Here is a 12,439-nt window from a genome sequence, read left to right as displayed (position 1 = left end):
TTCGAGGGACTTGGGCAAAGAGTTTGCTAATATTTTAAGACTTTATTATTTCATATTAAGGTAAGACCCCCATGTCAAGAGTGTCTAGGGTGGCAATGGGTCGAGTCGGGTCCGAGTATGGACCTGAAATTATCGGACCCAAAGCTAACCAAACTCGAACCAAAGATTAAAAAATACATATATTTCATTATATTTAAATACTATATTAAATACATACACGTATTATTTAAATATTATAACTAAAAATATATGGTTATATTCATTTAAACAGTATTTAAATATTGTATATTAAATGTTATTTAAGTAATAACACTATTCGAGTCGAGTCCACAGGACCTAGATCCAAATAGTGTTCAGGTCCAATACTTAGACTCAAACCCAACCCACCGGATCCAAATTTTAGACCCATACCTATACCCAGGTCGGGTCCAATCGTCAGGTCCCGGGTCACGTCTAGGTCCGGGTCGATTTCCGCCCCTATACGATAATGCCAAATAATTGGTCATGGCATGTCAAATAAGGGAATTTGTTTTGTTAGTACAAAAGCCAGCCAACTGAAGTACACGTGTGTTATGTAAGTGAATGTCCTTTCCACAGGAGAGAGAGAGAGAGAGAGAGAGAGAGCTCTTCATAGTGCTGCATACCCAACAACAAATACGAGCATTAGACAATGGTACATGCTTTTGTGGAGACGATGACATGCAACTGTCAAAACTCAATGCATGCATGGGAAAATGACATAGTGGACCTGCGCGTCCCAATTGTTTATTTGACCCACAACTAAATGTCATCCCTAGAGAGGGGGAACCCAAAAGCTCATGTAATCACTTGTCATTCCAATCAATATCAATTCGTAAAAAGGGATATGGAATAAATGAATATAATGAGGTTTCTATATAGCCTGGGCCTTATGAAAAAAAGTAAAGCATCACCCTCAACAAAAAAAAAAGAAAAACGAAAAATACTTTGGCCATGAGATCACCTAGGATAGCTTTAAAATTTAGTTTCACCACGATTATGAAATGTTTTGCTCAAAAAATGCTACAAATCTCGTGGTATCATGAACATTTAGAAAATAGATGATCTAGATAATGCGTTATAATGTATGTCAGTGGAAATTTTAGGTATATCGACCCTGTAAAATACACAGAGTTACCCTTTGATCCATATTTTAACAAATGTTATAATGAGGTCCTATTTTGCATGCCTTTTTTTATTTTTTTTCTAGTTTTGCCTTTAATTTGATGTTTTAAACATGATAATGGCAACATCAGATTGCATACTGTCTAATCTATTCATTTTTATAGGGGCGGTCAAATATTCCAATCATTGGATTGGTACACTTAAGAAAAAAAAAAAGGTACAGTATGGATTGTTTCGATGTATGGAGCATCGGACGAACCATGCAAAAGAGTGGTTCAATGCTGCCATTTTCATACTGCTCCCCTATATTTTATCCAACAAACTGACCCAAAATGCCAAAAAATAAAAAATAAAGCAGATCAATGTTTGCACCATTGAACCAAGAGCAAAACTACAATAGGAGGATCTTACCATAAAATCCATGAATATATGGACCAAAGATTAATTTGTAGAATTTACACAGTATGTATGTAAATCTCCGTACACTATTTTTAATGCTTGAAATCCTTATTTGTTTATATCCATAATAGAGTAGAGGATAAAAAACAAAGTGTTTACAGGAAAAAGAAAGTCCTTTTGCTTTATTTCTCATCTAAACCTTGTCCATCAAAGGGTAGATACTAGGATTCCATCAAATTATGGTTCACAAAAGGGCCAACCTCACGGTCTACTCTTTGTGGTCCACCGGCCGCGTCGGCCAAAAATCATGGTGAATATAGAGCATGGATCCCACGTCTAACTATGCTTATAACCCTCTGACATGGCTCCAATAGGAGGTATGGCAAGTTCGAAATTTTAGGTGTGCTTGTTTCCTTTTGGCTTCAGAAACCGATCTTCTGAACTCGCTGCTTTCCATGAAGGGCATGGAACCCCCGGGTTCCATTTTGTCTTCCATTTTTTGAGTTCTCGAGTTCCAATATGGGTGAGCAAAACAGATTTCTAACTTTTAAAACTCACCCAAGTTGGCATTTCCTTAAAAAATAACTAAAAAACAAATACTTCCACTGCTTTTAAAAAAAAAAGGATCAAAATGTTCTCAAGTCAAATCTAGCGACAAAGGTTCCAACATTAACATGTCACAACCCTAGTCAATGTTTTTTTCACTGCTTGAGGAAAAAGGGGATTCAAAATGTCATCGAGTCAAACCTGGTGACTAAGGTTATGATGGAAATATGGCCTTTCAGTCCGTTTTATCCTGAAAAGTTATTTTTCAATAATGGTACAAAAACCATATTGTATAGTATATGTGAAATCTCATGTGATTAAAATGAAGCAATGCCATATGCTTGGATCCATTTTGAAGCTTTTATATTATGTTGTACTAGAGGGAAAACCCAGCGATGTGTTTGGATTCTTTGTAAAATTTGTTTTTTTTTATATATATATATATTATAGATGTACAAAATTATTTAATTTCTAAAGGGAAAAGTTTATATAGAGCCGAGGCTCTAAACAATCAAATTTGAGCCTACCTCAAAAATTTCATTAGAAGATGTTGTTTGATGCCCAAATATCTTCAAATTGATCATCTCGACATCAAGATGCATGGACATGTGAAAAAAAAATGGATTTCAAGTTATGGAAGTAGTATATTTTGTAAAACATTTTTTAACCGTCAATTTTCAAGATTTTCAAGTTTTCATAGATCTGTCGATCTACACTATTTTGAAGCTTTAAACTTTATAAATAAATATAAAAATATATTTTAAGGCTGTCACAAAGATTTCAGTATTGAAACTATAATTCTCGATACTATTTGAAGGTAGGCTCTAATTTGATTGTTTAGAGCCTAGGCTCTATATAAACTGCACCCATTTCTAAATATATTTTTATCAAATTGTAGGAATGCTTGGATGGCATCCTATTGTGTGAGTCATTAGTGCACTAATGACAAGTTTAGCTCAGTATACAGATTAACAGTTTGGTGACAACTTGTTAATCCTAATTGGTTGCACTTAAGGGAATTAAGTCCGGAGTTATAATTGGATCTCAACTTCTATAGATCATGAATGTGAGAGTCACAAAAATATGGTTCTCTAAAAATAAAGGTTAACTCCTAAAAAAGAAAAGAAGATAGAGAATGATGAAAAATTGATGAAGGAGATTCATCAAGAGGACTATCAATGTAGCATGTCACCGGATGGCTTGGTCTATAGGTTTTGATATGGAACCTTAAGTCCCTCATGTAATTTAAAGACAGATCCGAGTAAGTTGTTTATCGATTTTATTTATTTATCAATATTCATTATTGGGACTAATAGGCTCCAACACTAACAAGTCACAACCCTAGGAATCCAGATCAGTCAGGATAGAACCAATTCCAGGATGATATTTGTCCCGACACCCCCTAAGACTCCCCATTTCATAATACTTTTTTTTTTCTTCTTAAAGTTATATAATATTTTTTTAGGTTCCTTATATCCTCACCCTATAAGCTCCTAATTTATTTTTATTTTGTTTTTAATATTTTTTTATCAAGAATTTAGACGAAGCCATATCCTTTGATCCAGTGACTCGATGCAAATATGTAGGATGAATGACCCACCACCACGGATCTAGGTTTTGAAACATTGTTTTTAACCTTTGAACTTTATGATCACTTACAGCATGGATCATAAAGTATCTCCGTTTCTTTTGTTCCCATTATATGTAAAAGAAAATGGAGATCTTCTATTGAGGTGCGCTTGAGAAAACACCAACATAGTATACAAGTTTGGCATTAACTTTTTTTGGGACCACCAAAGGGTCCCACTCGGAGAGACCATTGACGCATTGCCATGAAAAGAATTCCATTTGGAAGACCATTGACCCACCATAAAAACAGGCAAAGTGTTTGGTGACTCGGCCTACTCATACTAGTTTTGTGTGGTTTGTCTACAAAACATCTCAAAGATGTATTTTCAATCCAAAAGTTTAGAGTTCAATAATCACAACTGTGACAATGATCTGAATTTATATATTTGTTTCAAAAAATATAAATGTTATTTTTTGAATTATTTTCTTCATAATCCATCTTAACTTTTAACAGATGTAACATTTTTTGACATCCATCTTAGAGATGGATGTTAGGCAAAATTACGTCCAAAAATATATTTGGCCTCCCAAGATTAACATTTTTCACCATAAGCTAAACACAATGAAATGCCTCACCACCCTCCAAGTTAAGGGGAAAACCAAGCAATTTGTAAATGCATGAGCAAAAAATAATGAAGGAAAGCCTCTGTGTATTTCATGATTAGCATGAGTGAAATAAATACCTATGTGATCTTTTATCGGGGAATAATATATATACTTTTTTATATCACCCCTTTTGTTTTGGTAAAAGATCACTTACATGTGGTTTTATTACAACAACATATACTTCAAAATAAAATCAACATGGCAATAAAATCAAGAACTTAATACTTTATACCATTGAAATAACTATACACTATGTTTGAAAATAAAAACTAAGATTGCAAAAAATAAAAGAGAAGAATGCCAGAGATTACCTCAATCCGGCTTAATACACCCCACACCAAGTCACCACCATCTGATAGCGTAGGATCAACGATCTTGCTTCAATCTCAAACCGGGAAAACAAGTTTAGGCCATGCTGGGGATCTCTCACACATGCATACACTACACCCTAAAGGTGGATTTCTGGCTTTCCCGAATGATCTATCGATATGCATGTCGTGTGATGGCTCATGGATGAAGTTTTGGCCCCCGTCTCTGTGGGCCACCATCACACACAAGAGTCACACAGTTCCTTAGCTCAATCATCCGGGCATGTTCTCTGACCTCATCAAGCACTAACCCATGAACCCTCATTGGTTTGTTCTTCATATCCAGGTAACATGGGTTTTTCTCAATCGACTAGCCTAGATCGTCAAGCACAGTCTGGTATCTGCAAACATCGTTTGCATGGTATGGTCCACGAATGATCACACTCCCATTGAGTTCGTGTTCCACTATATTATTTCATTTTACAAACACTCATAAGGCCACATAAACCCAACAATGAGCGTATCTAGAATGAAGCATAACCTGAAGTAATTTCCCATATTAATCGAAGAAAGAATATGTATATTTTGTATCTTTTATATGAGAGGTTATATTTATTCCTAACAATGTAGGAAAGCACGACTTAGTTATAGAACCTGTCATCGGGATAAGTTGAGTTCGTGTAACGCGGCCAGAGTTGGGTAGTCATGGCGAGGGTAAACCTTTCTAGGTTGAGACAAGGGAAATCGAAGTTGGACGTGTGGTGATAATTCGGGGCTATGTTAATCATGTTAGTCATGAAACGCCTAGAGGCTTTCTTTCATAATTTTTTATTCATGCATTTACAAATTGCTTGGTTTTCCCTATGACTTGGAGGAAAATTGTAAGGTAGAGGTTTTTTTTTTTTTTTTTTTGTTTGGGGTAAATCAGTAGGAAACACACGTCCTACCATTTTTTCCAGATATATTACGAAGTCAGCTTTTTTGAATATGCTAGTGAGTATTATTAGCAGGATTGAAAACCACAAGTGGTAATGAGAATGCTATCACCACAATTCAGCCCCTCGCCTAGATTGTTTTTTCTATTTTTTTGGTCGGTTGATCCAAGCTCCATAATCATTATGTGGCTGAGGAATCTGAAGGGGTCCCCATCCATGCCAATGAAATTCATTTCCATGTCCACTCAATTGTATAGTGCGAGCTAAATGACACATGAATAATAATAAAAATTTAATCCACCATTTGTTTTTTTAATTTGCACCCACCGATAATTGCTTGTCAGTTGGTAATGAAGCGTGAGAAGGTTTAGAGACTTTCATGTTTGATTCCAAGGTCTAAAAAAATTGTGATCTGGATTGGAAGTAGTCATTGTGGTAGCACCATGTGAGTCCCAATTAAGGCCTATGCTTTCATTCTCACCTAACACACTTGAAAACTATTAACGATTTAAAAAATAGACAAGAGGCTATATATAGCAATCCAAAACTTTTTTTTTTTTTTAAAAAAAGAATGAACTTTTAATACATGACAATTCGTTTGAACATGATGGTCCTTAGGGACCATCGTTACTTTTAAAAGCTTTTTGTTTAAAAGCTTTGTTGTTTCCTTGCTCTTGCCACGTCCACTAAAGGACGTGGGCTTTAGGCGTTTAAAGCGTAAGCTAACGCTCACACTTGTAACGTAATAAAATAATAAAATAATTATTAGTAGAATTTAAATTCAGAGAGGTGAAGACTCGTACCTTAAAAAACTTATGAGATTTTTTTCTCTGGTCGAAACACAGTGAACTCCTCTCTCTAGCCGAATTTTTATCGGAAGCTCCCTCTCAAATATTTGTGTGTAAGTGACCTAATTGTCTCGAAAAATAATCCATTCTTTTTTAAAATAAAATGAAATAATTATTTCTGCTGATTATCATGAATTTTAGGCGCGATAAATTTTATGCGCACGCGATCTCATTATCTTGAAAAATAATATTTTTAATAAAAATTGTAATATTTTATCTATGTTAGAAATTTTAAATGCTGTAAATTCTTATTTATTTTTCTTGTCTATTGTTAGAAAATTTTAGATACTATCAAATTATTAGAAATAAATGTGATATTTATGCTCTTAGTAAAATTGTGAGATTTCTTTCTACTCTTTTAAATATTTAGATATTGTAAATTTCATATGCAAATGACTGCCTTATTAGCATTTGATTATAGCATTGTTGTGAAATATTTATTTGTAAATTAACATCCCATAAATTGTGATAATTCCGTATTTTTTAATTTCTATAAGAGTTTTACTATACATATTAAACTGGCAATTATGCTAGAATGTCTTTACGAATTGCTACTTTTCTAAATTTGAGCCCAAATATTTGATTGGTTATTTTAAAAATATTATTGAAAGTGACTGTTATTAATGGTTTCAGTGAAATTCATATTAATGATTTTAGTGATATATTGAGTACATGATATTGCTGCTTTCGAATGTTTAAAGAGATTTAAAAATACTTTAAGTATACAAGTGGACCATCCGGTTCGCCGGTGAGGTATAAGTGGACCTATATGGGACGTCGGTAGGGATAAGTGGACTCATCAGGTACGCCGATGAGGTATAAGTGAACCTGCAGGGATTAAGTGGACCTATCTGAGACGCCGATATGGATTAAGTGGACCTATCAGGACGCAGATGGGGTATATAGGTGACTTATTTGGGACGCCAGTAGGGTATTTTGTGAAATCCTTTGAATTATGCACTGCTGTTAAAGTGTTATATGCATTTAAATTATTTGGATTGTGTTGAATTGTACATTTATGAAAGTGAAATTGTTATCTATAAATGCTAGTGCTCGCATTATATTTTATTGACCTCCATTTTGAAAGTTTGTTTATATCTTTCATCGATTATTATTTTTAGGATTATGATGATCACTTACTGAGTAGCCAAACTCATAAAACTATGGTAAATATTTTTTCAGGATAGCTGCGGATTCATTTTGAGTGCTAGTCAAGATCAACCTTTGAAGATATTGTTGTTGTGCTAGCTTTCTTTTGTTACTTTGTAAGACCTCGCCACTGTAAATTTGTTCTATCAAGAGATGTATATATGTTTTGGACTGTTACATCTCAAGAATATCTGTATTGTAATTTCTTGGGGTGTGACAAATTATGGTATCAGAGCAATAAGTTTAAGATTCTTAAGAAATTAAAAAAAACAAAAATAATATACTTAAAATCGCATTTATTGCTTGTACAGACTGGGACGAAGTCAAGATCCAGAATAGCTGAAGCCAATATGGAATGAATTCACAAAGCCTTGGAAAATATGGTTGCTCTAATGCAACATCAGATGAAAACAACAATCCACCCAGGCAGTCGGTTACTGGAAATGGTGGGAGTAATATCGAACAATTTAATAAATTGAACCCACATTATTTTAAGGGTGTTGTAAACCCATGGGAAGCCGAGGGATGGATTATGCAATTGGAGAAAATATTCGAGGTTATGGAATGTCCTGATAATAGGAAGGTGGCCTTGGCAGTTTTTATGTTAGAAGGTGATGCGCAACACTGGTGGCGAATGACAAAAGGAGTATTGGCCAAAGAAAATAAATCTTTGACCTGGGAAGTATATTTAGAAGCATTTAATGAAAAATATTTCTCAGATTTTAATCGAAACAAAAAAGAAATGGAATTTTTGGAATTAATTCAAGGAAACCTGACAATAGCACATTACGTGGCCAAGTTTACTGAATTGTCCAGGTTTGCACTACATATGATTAACAATGAGACAAGAAAGGTGAAAAATTTTGAAAGGGGTCTCAGGTCAGCTATCAGAAGCAGGATATCAATCTTGAAATTGAGAACTTATGCTAAAATAGTGGATCGAGCCCAAATTGTCGAAAAATATTGCGAAGATTACCAAAAGATGAAAAATAAAAAAAGTCATGTTAGACCTACATCATCTAATCGACAGCAGTTTGAAAGGCCCCTCGCCATTTCAAAGCCCAATAGAACCATGTAGAAAATGTGGGAAAAACCATGGATCAAGCCCTTGTTATTAAAATACCGGAGCCTGTTTTAAATGTGGAAAGTTGGGACACCAGATTAGACATTGTCCTAGCTTACAGACGCAACAGCTTCCAAAGCAGGGAGAAATAGCTCCAAAGCCTTAGATGAAGGGATGAGTATTTACGATTACCGAGCAAGACGCTTATGCCTCAAAATCAGTGATCGAAGGTACTCTTACTATCTTCCAAAAAGTAGCTTATGTTTTGATTGATCCTGGATCTACTCATTCATTTGTATCACAGCACTTTGCATGCCACTTAAAGGTAGAACCAGAACAATTAGAATACATTCAAGAGGTAGCCACACCGATGGGAAATTCAATTAACACCAATATAGTGTACAAATCATGTGTAATAAAGATAAAAGAAAATGAACTGTTGGTTGATTTAATACTCGTTGAAATTCAAGATTTTGATGTAATCTTAGGCATGGATTGGCTTTCTGCATACCATGCAAGTATTGATTGTTATAAGAAAATGGTTACCTTTAGCATTCCGAATCAACCAACATTTTACTTCAATGGTATAAAAAAAGACTCCCCATCATATTTAATCTCTTGTATTCGAGCTAATCGCCTCATTCGAAAATGGTGTCAAGGTTTTCTTGCCTATATCAAAGAAGAAAGGAAGGAATAGATAAATTTGGATACTACTCCAGTTATCCGAGAATTTCTCGATGTTTTTCCAAAAGAATTGTCAGGATTATTGTCTGACAGGGAAATTGAATTCTCTATTGAATTATTGCCAGGGGTAGTACCAATTTCTAAGGCACTTTACATAATGGCACCTGCAGAACTTAAGGAACTGAAACAACATTTGAAAGAATTATTAGATAAAGGTTTTATCAGGCCTAGTGTGTCACCTTGGGGTGCTCCAGTACTGTTTGTTAAAAAGAAAGATGGGACTATGAGATTGTGTATTGATTTTAGACAGTTGAACCAAGTGACAGTGAAAAATAAGTATCCATTATCTAGAATTGATGATTTATTTGATCAATTACAAGGATTACAAGTGTTTTAAAAAATTGATTTGAGATCTGGATACCATCAGCTTAAGATTAAAAGTGAAGATGTTCCCAATACAGCTTTCAGAACAAGGTATGGCCATTATGAATTTTTAGTTATGCCTTTTGGATTAACCAATGCACCGGCTGCATTTATGGATTTGATGAATCAGATCTTTAAGACCTTTTTGGATAAATTTATTGTGGTATTATTCGATGATATTTTAATTTATTCCAATAATCAGAAGAAACATGAGCAGGATGTAAGAATGGTATTGCAAATATTAAGAGAAAATAAATTATATGCCAAACTTAGTAAATGTGAATTTTGGCTTGAATAAGTGACATGTTTAGGACATGTCATATCGAAGGAAGGTCTATCAGTTGATCCTTCAAAGGTTGAAGCCGAGTTAATTGGAAACAACCAAGTAATGTGACTGAAGTTCGAAGCTTTTTAGGATTAGCAGGATATTACAGAAATTTTGTAGAAGGATTTTCTCGAATCGCAACTCTGTTGACTTGATTGACACAGAAGAATGTCAAATTTGAGTGGACAAATGAATGTGATGAGAGTTTTCAAGAACTAAAAGTTCGATTAACTTGAACACTTATTTTAACTATTCCCGAGGGGAGAGGGGGATTTGTGATTTATAGTGATGCTTCACATAAAGGCTTGGGCTGTGTATTAATGCAATATGGGAAAATAGTGACATATGCATCAAGACAGTTGAAAGAATATGAGAAAAAATATCCAATTCATGACTTGGCGCTAGCTGCAATAGTATTCGCTTTGAAAATATGGAGGCATTATTTATATGGTGAGCAATTCGAAATATACACGGATCATAAGAGTTTGAAATGCCTTGTCTCTCAAAAGGACTTAAATATGCGACAGATAAGATGGATGAATTTCTTAAAAGATTATGATTGTACAATCCATTATCATTCAGGAAAAGCGAACATTGTGGCTGACGTTCTAAGTAGAAAATCTACAAGAGTCTTAGCTCATCTAATGATCCAAGAAATGCCATTGTTAGAGGAAATAGTTGATTGGCATATGACTCCGTCTATTAATGGTGTGGTAAGTATGATTGCCAACATTAAGGCAGAACCCTAATTAATCCAACAGATTCGGTCGGCACAAAAAAAAAACCCTCAGCTTATAACAATTTTAGAAGAGGTGAAACAAGGAAAAAGAGATGAATTCTTTATATGTGGTGAGGATTTGTTAAGATTCAAATGTCGGATTTGTGTCCCAAATGATGAGAGTGTGAAGAAAACTATGTTGGAAGAAGCACATCACTCTCGTTATACGATACATTCCGGAAGTATTAAAATGTATCAGGACCTGAAGAAAACCTTTTGGTGGAATAATATGAAAAAAGAGGTAGCACTATTTGTGTCTAAGTGGCTAACATGTCGGCAAGTAAAAGCTGAGCATCAAAGGCCCGCTGGGTTGTTGCAGCCTTTACCCGTGCCAGAATGGAATTGGGAGCATATTTCTATGGATTTTGTCTCTGGCTTGCCTAGAACAAATTCAGGACATGATAGCATTTGGGTCATTGTGGACCGATTAACCAAAGCTGCACACTTTCTACCGATTCGCACAACATACACTTTGGATCGACTGGCCCAGTTGTACATTAAGGAAATAGTACGGTTGCATGGAGTTCCGGTCAGTATTGTATCGGACAGGGATACTCGGTTCACTTCTAAATTTTGGGCTACGCTACAGTCAGCCATGGGGACGAGACTTACTTTTAGCACTGCCTTTCACCCCCAAACGGTGAGGACCATCCAAACCTTGGAAGATATGCTGAGGGCCTGTGTTATTGACTTTACAGTAAGCTGGAATGACCATTTACCCCTGATTGAGTTTGCTTATAATAATAGCTTCCAAGCCAGTATTCAGATGGCACCATATGAAGGCCTGTATGGAAGAAAATACAGGTCATCCATACGTTGGGACGAGGTTGGTGAAAGAAAGTTTTTGAGGCCAGAAATTGTCCAGATAACCACAGATAAAATAGCATTAATTCGCGAAAGACTCAGGACAGCTCAGTGTCGGCAAAAGAGTTATGCCGATAACCGAATGAGAGATCTTGAATTTGAGGAAGGTGATCGAGTTTTCCTAAAAATCTGACCAATAAAGGCATTATGAGATTCGGCAAGAAAGGAAAGTTGAACCCACGTTACATCGGACCATTTGAAATCCTGGAAAGAATCAGAGGTATCGCTTATAGACTTGCCTTACCACCCGAATTGGCAAACGTCCATAATGTCTTTCATGTATCTTCACTACGAAAATATCAGCCCGACCCATCCCATATCTTGAAATATGAACCTTTACCGATCAGGAATGGCCTATCCTTCATTGAGCAGCCAATTTTGATACTTGATAGAAGGGTGCAAGTGTTGCGCAAAAAGGAGATTCTTTTGGTCCGTGTATTATGGCAGTACCATTCAAGAGAAGAGTCGACTTGGGAATGAGAAGACGATATCAGAGAAAAATATCCTTATCTTTTTCAGTAATCAGGTACACAAATTTAGAAGACTACATTTCTTTAAGGGGGGAAGAATGTAACAATCATAAACTTTCAAAAAAAAAAAAAAAAAAAGAAGAAACTTTTAATACATGATAATTCGTTTGAACATGATGGTCCTTAGGGACCATCGTTATTTTTAAAAGCTTTTGGTTTAAAAGCTTTGTTGTTTCCTTGCTGGACGTGGGCTTTAGGCGTTTAAAACG

Source organism: Amborella trichopoda, chromosome 8, assembly GCF_054954075.1.
Source record: "Amborella trichopoda isolate Santa Cruz 75 chromosome 8, AtrichopodaSantaCruz75HAP2 v2.0, whole genome shotgun sequence".
Taxonomy (NCBI): domain Eukaryota; kingdom Viridiplantae; phylum Streptophyta; class Magnoliopsida; order Amborellales; family Amborellaceae; genus Amborella; species Amborella trichopoda.
Note: the sequence above shows the minus strand (reverse complement) of the source record.